This window comes from Pinus tabuliformis, chromosome 1_2 (genome assembly GCF_031772625.1).
Source record: "Pinus tabuliformis cultivar Carrire ecotype Pingquan chromosome 1_2, CPIR1, whole genome shotgun sequence".
In the NCBI taxonomy this organism is placed as follows: Eukaryota; Viridiplantae; Streptophyta; class Pinopsida; order Pinales; family Pinaceae; genus Pinus; species Pinus tabuliformis.
The window spans coordinates 197,301,970-197,318,111 of NC_142298.1; positions in this window are offsets into that span (position 1 = coordinate 197,301,970).

A 16,142-nucleotide genomic window follows, 5' to 3' on the forward strand; every position below is an offset into this window, starting at 1 on the left:
CCATTATTCAAAGGGAAATGGTTAATGGTTTACATTGTGTTACGCTTTGTTCCTGCACTCCCTTCTCTTATTCTAGCCAAGAATTATCTACACTCTCCCTTCGGATATTCAAAAAGGATCCTATTCAAAAGACTCCTCCTCTTCAGAGCGCCACACCCTTGCACTCATGTCCACGTTATGTCGGCCTTGGTTTTTTTATATAAAGGAAATTAATTCAAAAATAAGAAAAAACACAGGAATGGTAGGTACGAATTTCAATGGCACAAAAACTCCTCCACAATATTTTTGTATTCTCTACTTTATTAATTCAAACCTTAGATAAATACATACGTATGGCATCGTTCCAGATCCTTGAAGACGGGATCAGACGAGCCCAACTTAGCATAAGAAAATAGAAATTTCAACAAACAACTATTTTTAATGGATTACGTAGAAAATAAAAGAAATATTATCCTGACTTCTCTACCAAAATCCACACCTTGAGGAACCAACTCCTATGGTAAAATATTTTGACCTCCTTGGTCATTTGATTTTAACAGATTCCCCTGCATCAACTACCAAAAAATGTACGCAAAAAAATTGCCCAAAAAATTTTTTCGGGGTGTTTCCCTGAAGGAGCCACATAGTGTACCTTATTTTTCATGGTGCATATAAGTCATGCAAAGAATATAACATAGACCCCCACTGCCCAACCCTCCTCTCAGTATAACTTTTAATCCAACAAAATAGAAATCTGAATTCAAAATAAAAATTACTCGAGGTAAATTCAAAACAAAAAGTGAAAAATATGAATTCAAAATAGAAATTAAATTTACATGAAAAATGTGAATATAAAATTATAATAAAAATAAATTTATGTGAAAAAGATAAATTCAAAATAATAAATGAAATTATGCGAAAAAATGTGTATTAAAAATAAAAAGTGAACTTATGTAAAGAAGTCAAAAAGTGAATTGGTGGTTGCAAAGTCATGGTATTTTCTCATTGTATTTGAAAAAATGAAATAAAAATGGAACTAGCACAACCACACTAGTAAATTTGATTGATATATGTCGAAGGAATTATTTTCCATCATTTATATGTCAACCAATGTTTGTAAATGAGGCCAGTCAACATAATTTAATATTATTCACATACAATTTAAATTCAATACATATTCACGTATCATCCTATATTTAAAATTTGATATGTATTCACATGAACATCATTATCTTATTTTATTTTAGCCTTAAACGTTCATAGAAAAAGAAATATTAGATACAATATGAATGTAGCTTTCGAAAATGAATTGAAATATTTCATCAAACGCCCTCCGCAATTGTAGCAAATTAGTTGTCTGTGACCCCTTCTTGGTCTCATTCCACCTCAACCTCGTCTGCGCCCCTAAAATCCAGCGCGCGCCATTCCCACATTTGGGTCAAGGGCTTGTGTTTCGGCCTGCACTCTATAGGCTGGAATCTGATCCATCATTAGTTCATAACTTTTGCAGGTGCGCACATCATGGCCTACCGACCTGCAGACATTACAGAACAATTGTTGGGACGTCTACATATACTTTTGTAATAGGAGTGTGAATTATATGTTAGAGTCATAGGGTTGTCTGCCCTAAGTTTTGAATGTAGTGTCAGCCTACCCATGGTCTGTGAACCATGGGATTGTATAAATAGAGCGAGGCTCTAAGTTCTAAAGTAAATAAGGAATGAAGGGATGGAATCTAATAGATAGAATAAGGTAGCGAGCATGGAGCAAGAGTCTAAGTATCTTGGGTCATAGTAGTAGGAAGAGGCTCTGCAGCTGAGTGTGCAAAAGCCTAGTAGATTTCGTAGTTGAGTGTGTGGACCCCTGCAGCTGAGTGCGCAGGGCAGAGTCAAGTTTGTAAACAAGGAAGAAGAATAATAAAGAGAAGTTTTATCTGAATTCCATGTATCTATTCTTCTGTTTTTACCTTTTTGATATCATTTGCAATTATATTGTTCATTTATTGCACGCATTTGTATGAATGGTGAATATTGTAAAGTATAACTGAAAGCATACAGCTAAGCTAAGTTAATCAACTAATATCGGGTTACTAGTAAGGATTTGGGTAATAAAAATGTTCGACCCCCCAAGTAGGGTTGCGCGAAGGCAGCATCCCAGGCTACGAGGAACTGATAAGAGCGCAGAGCAACGTGCGTGCAGGGTCAATTTGGACCACTTGGAACCCATCAGACATCCCCAGGGTGTGGAAACCTGGTTCTAGCACCCTCCCATACTAATTTAGGTGAGACCTCATTCTGCACTCCGCAGACTGTTGCCGAAAGGGCCAGTAGTATCAGGATTTTTTTGGCTAAATCATCTCAAAACGTGGGTTAGGCCCCAACAGCTCGGCAGAGGCAGAATACATGGCTGCAAATCAGGCAGCATGTGAGGCCATCTGGATGCGGAAAATCCTAGTTGGTTTGTTTGATCATAGGATGGATCCAACTGTGATCTATTGTGATAATCGGAGTTGTATCAAACTCTTTGAGAATCCAGTATTTCATGATAGGTTCAAGCACATCGAAATCCAGTATCATCATCTCAGAGACTCTGTAGCGAGGAGGATCATGTTGCTGCAGTATATTTCGACAGAGGAGCAAGATGTTGACATTTTGACAAAGGCATTGTCAAAGTGTAAATTCAAGTTCCATAGAGACAGGATCAAGGTGGCAAATAATTCCTTTCTTGTTGAGAGGAAGCGTTGAAATATGGAAACAAGAATATTCCAATTTAATTTGTCCTTGAATTAAATTGTGAATTAAAATCGAATTTAGTCTTAACAGGTACTTGGAAATAATTAATTTATTTATTTTAAATTAATTAGCTGGAGAAATTCAAGTTAGAAGTCTTTCTGAAGTCATGCAAGAGTTATCCCTTAAATTAAGGAGATAATATTGAGTTATGTTTGAGTTGTAATTAGTTAACTCAGTTTACTGAGTTAAGTCCAGTTAAATTAGTTCCAAACTATTTGAGGAACTAATAGTGAGTTAATAGTCAGTTGATACATTAATGCCCTCAACTAGTGCTACTCCAGTTAACTGAAGATTCCCTCATCAGAAACTCATGCATGTCTATTCTGAGAAAGACCTAGTTGAGATTAATGTTCAAGGATAGTGTACTATCATTTGCATGTGTTTTCTCATGGAGAAAACTCATGCTTGGCGTCAAGGATTCATCCTTTAGGATTGTGCAGTTTTGAAGGCAAGGTTATCCACTTGGTAATAAGCTAATCATCCACAAGGAACAGCACAAGGAAATAGGAGCTTGGAGGGCAGAGAGGAAGGATGGACAGAAGCCAAGATTTCCTGTCAGCATCTATGAGGATTGTACTGAGAGCTGGCTAGTTGTGTGAGCTAAGGCTTTGTATAATTCCTATGTATTTCCACCATGTATGATAATACAATAGTGTGGGGTTTTTTTAGCTAAGGCGTTCCCCAAAGTATTTTCATGTGTTTTGTGCCATTTATTCTTCTTCTTCTAGTTATATTGTTCAGCTAAATCTTTAAGCTTCCGCAAATTGATAGTAGAAGTAGGTTATAGTATTCAGCTTTGATTTATATTGCATTATCGGGTAAACCTATCACAAATTTTCTACATTAAGCTCCAGTTGTCTTCCAGTTGTCTTCCCTCCCCTGGATTCATAACCCTCTTTCTTTGTGCTTCCTTTTTTTTTGAAAAATAAAATGTATAACCATTCTTGTGTATATATAATACTAGTCTCCAAATCAAAATTAACATATTAAAATATGGCTAATAATCTCATAATAATAAAGAACTTTAAATCGTAAATCTAATTTATTCTTCATATAATCTATCAAGAGAATTAATTTAGTGACCATATATGTTTCAGTGTATATAACGTGTGAAGAGTACTGGTTGATAAGTATGACATAAAAAGGATGTCATGAGAAGTGAACTTATCATATATAACGATTTAGATATGGTATTGGAGGATAGTCCATGACAACAAAACTGAAAACCATATAATATGATTCAATGATTTTCAAGAAAACATTAAAATATGTGATCTTAAAGATTATGTAACAAGTTGTAAATATTTTTGTTTAAAAAAATTATCTATATCATTTCATCAAGTTATCTATTATTTCAAAAAGCATAAAGTGTCACGGCCCCAAATCAGTTTTCTTGTTTGGCGTGTCGAGCAGCACCAGCTAAACATTCATACTTAGTTTTTTTATTCATGTTTTTCAGACTATGCCTACAAACATCATCTTCATCTTTCTTTATTACAGTTATGTGCGGAAATATCATAACTTACATTAGTAACAACAATGTACAAGAAACCAACACGAGGTAGACAAATTTTATAACTTCATTTGTTTTTCATAATTTACAATTTTATAGGGGAGGGAGGTTCACTGAACTTGGACTCTACCTGTTTATAAAATGAACCGATAGACGTGTCCACCATGTCTCGACCTGCATGCTATGTCATGCCTACACCGCCCACCAGTCGTAATCATTGTCGAGTTTCATCACCCACGGCGTTTCCCGCTATAATTGTTCGTTTCAACCACTCTCGGCACCCTCTCGTGCCAACCAGCTACACCGAATGTTGCCATCGTTCCCACCACTGCACAAGTCTGTGGTCTACCCACCCTGCGGCCACCACCCGACCCACTGAACTCCGCGGCATTATAAACTGGTTTGCCTACCCTGTGGGCTCATACCCGAAATTCACTTTGCGGTTCTGTGTTTTTTTCCGAACTCCAACCTTTTCACTGCAAACTGTGTTGGTTGTTCGATGATCCTTCTCCTCAACTCAGCCAGCTCCATATATACACTACCCCCGTGTTGGAAATATGAAGGGTCTTTTCACTTGGCGTGTTGTCCCACCAAGTTGACCTGCCCTCCAAGCAAGACGCACCCCTATGTGATGTGTCAACCCAATGTCAAGTTCGTCGTCCACATCATATATGTCAGTCTCGTCGCACCTCTCTCAACACTCAGTTTCATTTCAGTTCATCGCACTTCGATTTTATGTGTGTCGAGTGTGCACCCTCGTTGCACATCGCCAATTTCTTCACCAAGTCGCCCATGTTGAGTCATTTGATTTCCCTAGGTCGCACCCACCCATCGCACAATCACCCGCCACACATTCGATTATGTGTGCCCATGTTGGGCGCACGAGTCACCCGAGGGCGATGATGCCAACTCGAGGTCCTGACATCCTCCCTCATCATGATTCATTGACGTCCTCAACAGTTCTATCAATTGGATCATCTCATCATCAAACTCAACAATCTCCTTCTTCCATCTCCACAACGAATCTTTCATTTCCCAACCACCCTCCTCTAGTGTGTCTTTCCATCGAATGAAGAACTCCCTTCATGCACCACGCCCAACACCTGTAGTCCTAAGATCTAATATATTATCCAAAATAAAGTGTAGCATGTCCATAATCATGGTTGGTACTCTTTGTGGTGTTTTCCTCTCAGGATGATGTGCATCAAGTCTACATATCTTGAGTTGACTCATATGGAACACGGGATGTTTCAAAATCATGTGGTTTGGAAGCTCCAACTCATAAGAAACTTCCTCAACTCGCTTCTTCACTCAGAATGCCCCTTCATACTTCTTTGTCAAAGATATCCCAGTCCCTTTCGATGGTTGAAACTAAACATCGAAGTGTGCATCTTGTCTATCCTTATCTGCCCATTTCTTCATTCTCCTTGCAACATCATGAAAGTGTACCCGTGCTAACTCCAAAGACTCCTCTCATGCTGTCAAGAATTTCTTCGCATGTGGACTCCTCAAAAAACCTCTTGGTAGCATAGTGTGTGGAGAAACTGGCACATGTCCATTGACCAACTCATATGGATTATACCACGTTGCGGAACTCTTTTGCATATTGTAGCTAAATTGAGCCACATCCAAGAGTTCAGGCCAATTCTTCTTATTAGCCCTCACATAATTTCTCAAGTAGCCCTCCATTAGTGCATTAATCCATTCAGTCTGCCCATCTGTCTGCGGATGGTAACTCGAACTCTGCAACAATTTTGTCCCAACCAACTTGAACAAATTGGTCCAAAATTTACTTGTAAATCACAGATCTCCGTCAGACACAATACTCAATGGCATTTCCCAATACTTCACAACATTCTTGAATAATAGATCAACAGTTTTCTTGGTCCCACATGGTATATTCATCATAATTAAGATGACATACTTAGAGAAACAATCAACAATGACCATAACTCCATTATACCCCTGCACCTATGGTAACTGAGGGATCAAGTTCATTGAAACACTCATCCATGGTCTCTCTAGAATCGGTAAAGGCTGCAAAAATCCTCCCTGTTTCTGGTTATCCAATTTGTCCTGCTGAAAAATGATGCACGTATGTACATACTCCTCTACATCCTCCCTCATCTTCTCCCAAAATTACCCTCTCTCTAATAATGCCAAAGAATGACGTTGCCCTGGGTGGCCAGCCCATGGAGAATCATGGCACTCCTTCAAGAGGTGCCTCCTAAGTCCACATGACTTCAGAATGTAAAGCCATTTCCCATAGAACAAGATTCCATCTTGTAGGAAAAATTTTTGAGTCTTCCCTTCCTTCACCTGTTTTAGAATGCTCTTCCCCTGAATATCGGGCTCCACACTAGCTCGAAGTTTGTTTTGCATCTCATCAGTCATCTGTACTTGACTCCTACTGTACTCATCCTAGTCCTCTCCCTCCTCAAGTGTAGCTAAGTTTCCCTTCCTGTTGAAGGCATCTGCAACTGCATTGAGTCTCCTTGGTCTATACTCAATAGCCATGTCGAATTCTGCCAAGAAATTCTGCCAACGATCCTGCTTCACTGACAACTTCGATTGGGATGCAAAAATACATGTTGCAACATTTTCAGTCTTAACAACAAAATACTTCCCAATGAAGTAATGCCTCCATACCTGTAAATAGTGGATGATCGTAGTCATATCCTTCTCATGAACCGGATACCGTCGCTCTCTATCATGCAACTTATGACTCTCAGATGCCACCAAATGCCCATCCTGCAAGAGTACTCCCTCTATCACAAAATCTGAAGCATCAGTGTATACCTCAAACAGTCTCTCGAATTCAGTTAGCCTCGGTATCGGTGTTGTAACCATCCTCTTCTTCAGATCTTCAAATGTTTCTCGACACTTATTCGTCCAATTACATCACTTGTCCTTCTTCAGAATGTCTGTCAATGGTGTAGTCACCTTGGAGTACCCCTCTACAGACTTCCACTGGTATTTGGTAATCCCCAAGAACACCCTCATATCATGGACATTCTTTTGTTTGTCATAATCCTCAGTCGCCTTTATCCTACTCAGATCCATCTGTATGTGACATTGGCCCACAATGTGTCCAAGGAATATAATATCGGTCTGGGAAAACATACACTTTGACTTCTTCAAGTACAATTCATTCTTCTTCAGTGCCTCAAATACCAAAGCCAAGCATTTCTTATGATCCTCCATGTTATTATTGAATATCATGATGTCATCCAATTATACTACGACAAACAAATCCAAATATGGATGCAAAACATCATTCATCAAAGTGAAAAACATAGCAGGAGCGTTGCACAACCCTAATGGCATAACAAGGAACTCAAAACTCCCATACATCATCACGATCATAGTCTTCTTTGCATCCCCCTCTGCTATCCGCACCCGATAATATCCATGCCTCAATTCTAGCTTGGAAAACACTTGGGAATTGGAAAGCTTGTCGAATAAATCCGCAACAAGTGGAAAAGGATACATGTTCTTTATTATTTTCTTATTAAGACCATGATAGTCAAAGCACATCCTCAACTCATTTGTTTCTTTCTTCCTCTGGAAAAATAATGGAGCACCATATGGAGACCTTGAATATCGTATGAACCCCGCATCAACCAAATCCTTCAACTATTGGTTCAACTCCTCCAACTCCAATCCTGAAAAACAATAACGAGCTTTGTCGAAGGTTGCTTCCCTGGATCTAGCTAAATGTTATGGTCCACGACACGTCTTGGTGGAAGTACTTTCAGAAAATCATCGGGCATCAAATCCACATATTTGTTCAATAAATTGGAAATCTCGGCTGGAATAGGCGTCCCCACTCCATCATCATCCTCAACCTCTTTGATGACTATCGCATATGTCTCAACATCTAAATCCTTCATCGCCCTAGTCATACTTAGTGCAGACACATGTTGCACCTTCACTTCCCTTCTCTACTAGTGAGTAGGTAAAGTCCAAGTCTATGTGTCTCTAATCAACATAATATTGTTGCAAAAGGGGACAAAACTTGCCTTGTTTCCCTTCAAAAAATCCAGCCCCAATATCATGTCAAAGTCGTTCATCTCCATCATCATGAAGTCCAAACAACCCTGCCAATCTACAATTCGAACTGGCACTTCATCTGCTAATCCTGACACTTTAGACTTCGAATTCACTGCCTTTACCTCCACATTGGTTGGAACAATCTACAGCCCAAATTCCTTTGTTAGCCATGTCATCATAAATTTATGTGTGGCACATGTGTCCACCAAGGCTTGGATGGTTCTTCCATGAATCTCTAAGTCAAGGAACCCCGAACTATGCAACGAATTTTTATTTTGCTCCAAGACTTTGGCCTGCATACATTTCCAGTCTCTACAACATTTTGTTGTATTGGCTCCAATACCATCTATCACAGCCCCAAATCGGTTTTCCCATTTGAAGTGTCATGTGACACTGGCTAAACATTCATACTTGGTTTTTTTCTTCATGTTTTTCGGACTATGCCTACAAACATCATCTTCATCTTTCATTATTACATTTATGTGCGAAAATATCATAGCTTATATCAGTAACAACAATGTATAAGAAACCAACACGAGATAGACAAATTTTATAACATCATTTATAAAATTTTAATTTTCATAATTTACAATTTTATAGGGGAGGTCGGTTCACTAAACTCGGCCTCTACCCACTTATACAATGAACCGGAAGGCTTGCCCAACGTGTCTCGGCCTGCACACTATGTCATGCCTACACTGCCCACCAGTCGCAATCCTTGCCGAGTTACATCACCCACGGCACTACCCATTATAATTGTCTGTTGCAACCACTCACGGCACCCTGTCATGCCAACTAGTTGCACTGAATTCTATCGTCGTGTCCGTAGTTGCACAAGTCTGCGGTCCACCCACCATGTGGCCACCACCTGCCCGCCGAACTCCACAGTGCTATAAACCGGTTCACCTACTGTTATCGGGAAATCTAGTGTCTATGCAGAGCTGCTAGTCCCACTAAGGTTGGTAGCTACCTTAGAAACAAACAAACTAAAACCACTTTCGTTTTCCTTTATGAGAAGTAGATAAGAGGGGAAAGAAGGAGACCAACCTCTGTCTTGCGCTTGGTTCCTTGCTTGATTCCTCTCCCTCCTGATAGATCTTTGCCACTCGCTTCCTTTTCTACCTAGCTTCAAAGAGCACCTGTAGAATCAAAGCAGCATAACACTATCCAAGAACATAGATCTACTATCATAAACAATATAGGACCAGATATATATTGACCAGATAAATGCATATATCATCAATTATACAAGAATGTGGAGGAAAACTTGAATAGCTTTATTAATAATCAAGAATAGAAAAGAGGATTAGAACCAATTGTTCTGACCCAGCATCATCCTCTCAACAAGAAAGCCCTTCTTCACCTCATGAAAAGCTTAGATCACCCAACACTATGATGTTACACCAAGAAACCAGCAACACTTCCTTACAAGATACAAAATTACAGCCCCTGAATCTCTGGGATGAGGGATGCATATATAGATGTTTGCAAGGGGGGGTGAGTCGGCTTTTTAGTTTTGATTAGTGTCCTCTCTCTGATAGTTCTTGATTCCACTTGGAGATTGATGATCTCTTACTCATCCCTGGGCGAATGCAGAGAGGCAAGTGTCACAAGAGAAGTTTCTGGAAGATTCCATGATCCTCCACCTTGCAGATTGACCCTGCCATTTGTCCACTCTCGCCCATCGCACCCCATAGAAGGGCTTTTCAGTATCCATCGCACCTCCCGTGTGTATTTAGGTGGGATGCAGCGCACTTTGACCATGGAGCAGGTGAGATGGTCCAATTTTGACCAGTTCTGAGTAGTTTTTCATGGAGAACTTCTGGGAGAAGATGTAATCAGTTGACCTTGTTTTTTTAGAGGTTGGAACAACAATTTTAGGGACTTAAGAGCCCTTGGTTTTTGGACATTTATGATTGGGGTTCTAGTGCCCAAAAATGTCTATAACAATTTCCCCCTAAAGCATGAGGTCGTTAATCTGTTGATGTCGGGTGAAATGCTTTATCATGAGGATCTGAAGTTTTTTCGAGCTGGAAGGCGACCTGTAATAAGATACAATACAATACATTATCTTCATAATATTTTCATGATCTAGCTGAGGCAGGCATTCCCATGCTTAGCTTTATAAATTCGTTTTCATGTACATAAGATAGGCAATCGTCTGAGTGCAGACTGATGATTCTGGTAGAGCCATCATCCTTTGGATTGGATGATTATCTGTGCAGTAATGATGTACATTTGATGTTTTTATTTTCCTGAATATATATCACAGCCCGGATCGATGAAACTAGATCCAGGGTCTTCAATCTCATTCGATCTTCACTCAAAGTACAATTCGATCCATGTGAGAGATGTTCTGGAGTCGAACATGGAAAGACATCACCTGATTACCAGCCAATGATGCAAGTTGTCAACAGGCGCGAGAGGAATCACCGATAATGATGATGACCCTCAAGGTACTATAGTACAATTTACGTGGTGTGAATAAGGGACTTGGCATCAAACACAACGAAAAATCCTTCGGTCGAAGGCCATTGATGTAAACCTGTCGCCGGAAGTGCGAAACTTGTCATTGAGGCATGCAAGCTTCAAAGTACTGAAAGGGTTGTTCCTAAATCGACTTCCTCGATAATGAACTGATGTCGACAAGAAGTGATCTGTCATAGGAGGGCCTTAGTGAATCCCACATCAATGACATGGAACGGAGCAAATGATTTTAATGGAGGTGAAAACGATCTGATGATATAAGGTTTAGGGTGGCAGTCATGAAAGGATGGAGTGTAAATGTATTGCAGTGGATGAGACACAGGTGAACTCTCTGAGCGACTTCTCTTGAACATATCGGCGACACTAACATGATGGATTCGTAGCATTAACCCCAGATATGAATGGTTTGATGGACCCATGGTGATATGACCAGTGAAACGGAACAACCCAACCTGACTCGGATGCGGAGTGAAAGTGTCATGTTCAAGAGCGACTTGCTACCAATAAATTTTCTTCAAGTTTTCTTCCCAATTTTTCCCCAGTCATTGCTGACCAGTACCTCTTTATTTTTTTCAAGCTTGAGGAGGATAACACATGCTTGTTCTATAATTTTCCCTTCGGGCAAACCCATCACTATGTTTTAACGAGCCTAGCGATAGTGAAACTCGTTCTTGTCTGTATGGACAAGTTTGTCGCTATTGAGTTTTAACGAGTTTAATGACAAGGATAACTCGGTCCTTTTCAATTTTAGAGAGTCTGAAAAAGGGACGTAAAGAAAACTCCAGTAATCCTTTTTCGTCATATAATCCCTTGAATCCGAAAAAGTATAAAACAATACAAAAGGGATGAATTTTTGGTACTTTTAACGAGCCGAACAAAACAAGTGCTTTATCTTTTTGTGTAATAATCCCTCAAGTCCAAAAATATTAAAATCTAAAGGAGGGATAGCACTTCCGATCACTTTAACGAGCTGGAGAGGCCAATTGCTCGGCAATCTTTTCATATTTTATGAGTCAGTTGAAAATAGCTTAAAGGAGACTCGTTTTTTGAGGAACGAGTGATAAATTTGGGTAGCAGCTAATTCCAAGTAAGGTTTGGAATTTTCCAATCACGGCAGTGTCACAAGGATGGCTAACAGGATCACTCTTCGCAACTGTTCCTCAAAAAGGGTAAACAATCAAATGGAGGTGAATGATTGGCCAATATAGAGTGGAGGTGATGATGAGAACACGAACAAGGCTTCAAAGGCTGATGATAATACATTCATGATGGTAATTTACCGGAAATAGGTTCATTTTTTAATGAGCTTAAACTCTGGGGGAACATTTTCTCATTGTTTATGTTTTTTTTTAACGATCTTGAATTCCGCGTTAAAACTGCTCGATATAATGGTCATTGATTACCTTGATTTTACCATTGACAACTTTTTTCCTTCAAAGGTTGTACTGCCTGCTCAATTGCTTCATCAAACTAGTTAGAAACGCACAATATATGTTTGAAAAATGAGTTAAAACACTAATATTTTACTTGAATTACGTGAAAAGTAATTTAAAAGTGCTTTTTACCTCTCATTTTACCATTTCATTTGAACTTTGGTTTGTTGGAGCTTTGGAGGTGCTTTCCCCCTTGATTTTCACCAGCTGATTCCGGGAGATTCTGTGGACGATTCTTGGCGCCGTCTGGACCAGGTAGGAGCTAAACCTGAGCTCTTCAATTTCATCCTTTCCTTTTTGAATTCTGAGCATGTTTTCTGGTTTTTCTGAGCCTTTGGGGTTTGAAAAACTCGCCCTAGCTCCATCGAACCTCTTCTATATCGAAAGGTGCGATGCATGCTGGCTTGGCCATTGGCCATTCAGCATGCATCCCACCTAGAGCACTGCTGGGGGTGCGATGGGCGCAAAGAGGGAAATTTATGCATAGTTTTTCATGGAAATTTTTGCTTGTTTTTCACCAAATCAGGATCCTGACTACTCTCTTGTTTGTTTCAGAGATTCATTGGAGAAAAATGCATGTTACATGGCGAGAACGTGAGCATAAAGAAGAGGACATGCTTTCTTTACATGATCCGGTTACAGTAAATGCATTGCGGAACTGTGGCCTGTTCAAGTTTTTCTGCATCTCTAGCATGAGGCAACAAATCAACTTGTTGCAATATTTTCTCAATGCATGGGATCCTACCACCCAGGTGTTCCAGATTAGGGGCAATTCCATCCCCTTGACTGTCATGGACATCTATTTTTTGACCGGCTTATCGAGGCGGGGTGCCCCTATCTCATTATCAGGTTCGGCCCGTGGGGGTGAATCTATGAGAGATTACATTCGCAGGTATTGCAGAGAGGGATCTCAGCCGAGTAAGGACGGAAATATCAATATCTGAGATGTCACTGACAGGTCCCTCAGGACCATTCTGTTTACTTTTGCTAGACTGGCTGGTAGTGCGGCACTTCACGTGGCCAACAGGTCTTATATGCAGTATGCCTTGGAATGCCTTGAACCAAAGGTGTTCAACTGGTGTGATGCAGTACTCTCTGTGATGAAAGAACAACTGACCAAGGTGAAAAACGGAAGATTGAAGAACTTTGGATATGGTTCTATCTTGACAGCTTTCGCCTTGGAAAAGATCTCGCTGATGCAGCCGCAGTATGTTTCACTTGGTTTACCTCCACCGACCGAGCCACGGATGCAGAGATGGGACGACCTTATGGCCAGACATGCTGGTCAGTCCCAGGTTTCCTTTTCTTATACCTTTTTCGAGTGGTTCAACCGTCAGGAGATGGTTTATTCCGAGTATCCATATGTCGGTATGGATTTCCGGGGTGACCCAGATTTGGTACTGTCGGCTGGCGAGCAGTGGGGTGTCATCGGTAAATTCTCTGACCATATCTTTGTTTATCATTTTTCTTTGTAATGTTCTTGTGATTTCTTCTATCAACACTAATCAAAACTCATGTGCTCATGCAGATATTGGGCCAGTCCGGCCTGTAGTACGCCTAAGAGTGCCAGTTGCCACTCTAGCAGGAGAGGCTGTGGGAAGGGCTATCCTTCGCGATGTCGATGTGGCCGAGACTCTTTCAGCATTGCAGGATTAGGTCGAAGGCCTCACTCTTGGTATTCCAGATGTTAGGACTGATGAGCTGCCCTTGAGGTTGCAGCGACATACAACCGGCGTGCCGAGTCGGTGGACTAGGATTTTACGCATGATTGCACAGGCGGTGACTTGTTATCACCAGCATCATTAGACTAGGGTGCCCCCTAGTGTTTTGAGTTTTGGGTCATTTGACCAATTTTGTCTTGGTTACAGAACATTATGTGTAAACCATAAACAGTTATATATATATTTTTTATTTTCAGAGTTTTATTTTGGTTAAGTTACATGATCCTGATGCAAATACTAATGAAATGTTTCTTTTTATAAATGTTGCAAATGTATATCTAACACATAATTTGCCAATGAATCTATTAATGTGTTTAAGTTTCTGGAAATATGTTGATATTGAATAAAATCAAATTGCCTTTCCAAAATCTTGACCCTTAGGAACATGCGATATATAGCTGGATTTCGGACGGAGTGGATACCAGTGAGTTGTAGTATAACGAGCTGTGACTCTAGCCTAACGACAAGTCAGCTTATGCCATGTGTGATGGCATTAGAGAGAATTTCTGTCAACGCGCTATATTCAGCAATGTTATTTGTTGACCAACCAATACATACCCCTCTGAAACTTACTAACTCGCCGTTTGGATCAAAAATGGCCCAGGCCGCAGAAGATAGGTTCTGCGAACTACGACTTGCTCCGTCGGCATATCCAACAAAAGATTCCAATAGGTTCGACATCTGCGACAAATGTAAAAAGTGGATTACTTGACCAAAACAATTACTCTTAGCGAAAACAAAAATGTAACAAAAGCATATGGGTTACCACACTGAATCATGCGTAGTAACGCTTAAGGTACAACCCGTTACGGGGTTGCGCCAGTGGAATCCCGTCATAATCCATTAACTCGTAGGCTCCTTTTGCTAATACATGCTTAACAATATAGGGGCCCATCCACAAAGACTTGAACTTACCTGCTCCCAATTTATCGGATTCCTGGTCATAAAGTAAGACCAAGTCACCTTCTGAGAAGACACGGGGTTTGACATTCTTGTCGAACTGCGCCTTGACTCGTTTCTTATGGGCTTCGTTAGCCAAAGCGGCATCACGACGGGTTTCATCCAATTGGATTAGTTCCAAGAAATGAGCCTCCTCTTCTGAAGTTCCGAGGAGAAGGTCGACTGCGAGTTTGAGGGACGAGATTTCACACTGAACTGGTAAGATTGCTTCTAGGCCATACAACAGTTGAAAAGGTGTAAACCCGGTTGCATTCCTTACCAATGTTTGGTATGCCTACAAGGTTGAGTACAGGATCAGGTGCCAACTCCTTTTGTGGACTCCAATCATCCTTTGCAGCATCCGCTTCAGGACTTTGTTGATTGTTTCAACTTGTCCATTGGCCTGCGTGTAATATGGAGTACAGCTGTCGTGGGACAACCTCAATTTGGCAGCCAATTCGACCATCATGTGATTGCGAAAATGTGATCCATGATCTATTACTATAGCCTGTGGAACGCCGAATCTGGCGACTACATGATTGAAAAATAAAAGGGCAGTTGTTTCACCAGTGTTATCTAATGTAGGCATCGCCTTGGCCCATTTGGTAAAATAGTCTAATGTGACTATGATATACCCATGCCCCCCGGTCGAGGTGGGGTTACATGCCATGAAATCAATGCCCCATTGGGCGAATGGCCCAATAGCAACTATCGGTTGCAGGGGTGCGGGTGGTTTTCTGGTTTTGCTATCAAAAATTTGACATGCATGGCAACTTCTGACTGCGGTTATGCAATCTTTGAACATTGTTGGCCAGAAGTATCCTTCTCGTAAAAAATTTTGCACCGTAGCGTAACCAGATTGATGCCTCCCACACGCACCTGAATGGCAATCATTCAGGACTTTTTCAGCCTCCTCATGGGTGAGGCACCTCCTCATAACCGTATCAACACCACGACAGTAAAGTGTATCACCGACGATCATGTAGTCTTTTGATTGGTATCGAATACTTTTTGTTCTGAGTGAGAGGTATTAGACCTATATTTTTGGGTTTGGAGATAGATGATTATATCTCCATACCACGGATTGCTTGAAGATATCAGAAACAAAGATTCATCCATGATGGTTTCTTCGGATGTTTCATCATTGGAAGACGATGGGAGATCGCATAGTAATTCTGCGAAAACCAGGGATTTCTTTGATTTGGATTTTACGAATTCCAGATCA